We start from the raw sequence: 427 nt of genomic DNA, 5'->3' as shown, positions 1-427 counted from the left end.
GGCTAGAAAGACATTTCAGGATCTCGACCCTATCTGGTTGAACCGTATTGTCAACTAAGGTGGCCTCACCAGCCAATCTGTCGGCTTTTTCATTTCCCAAAAAAAAATATGGAACGCTTCACGAATTTGCGTGTCATCCTTGCGCAGGGGCCGTGCTAATCTTCTCTGTATCCTTCCAATTTTAGTAGATCTATATGTACTGCGTGAACAGAGGACCTCTTCGTGAAAGAGTATCTTATTATAATGGAGCTAAGCCCGTTTGTGGGGTCAGTAAAAACTTTTTACACAGGTGACCATAAAATCTACAAAAATATGATTCAGACAAGAATTGTCCCAAAGGATTACGTGGGCATATTTTCAAAGTTCGGAAACTACCTTTTGATTTCTCAAGTTTGATGGGTTTTTCCAGTAAATCGAAGCTCTCATA

General features: G+C 40.5%; 1 non-coding gene across 1 annotated transcript; it reads right to left on the bottom strand.

The window, feature by feature from the left end:
* Positions 1 to 102: 102 nt before the first annotated feature.
* Positions 103 to 211, bottom strand: LOC118477517. The gene has a single exon (XR_004858430.1). It is a non-coding gene; the product is annotated as a U6 spliceosomal RNA (small nuclear RNA).
* Between the last annotated feature and the right edge of the window lie 216 nt (positions 212 to 427).

Source organism: Aplysia californica, unplaced genomic scaffold, assembly GCF_000002075.1.
Source record: "Aplysia californica isolate F4 #8 unplaced genomic scaffold, AplCal3.0 scaffold00119, whole genome shotgun sequence".
NCBI classification, from domain to species: domain Eukaryota; kingdom Metazoa; phylum Mollusca; class Gastropoda; order Aplysiida; family Aplysiidae; genus Aplysia; species Aplysia californica.
The sequence above is the reverse complement of the archived record's forward strand: the minus strand, read 5'-3'. Positions and strand labels throughout refer to the sequence as shown.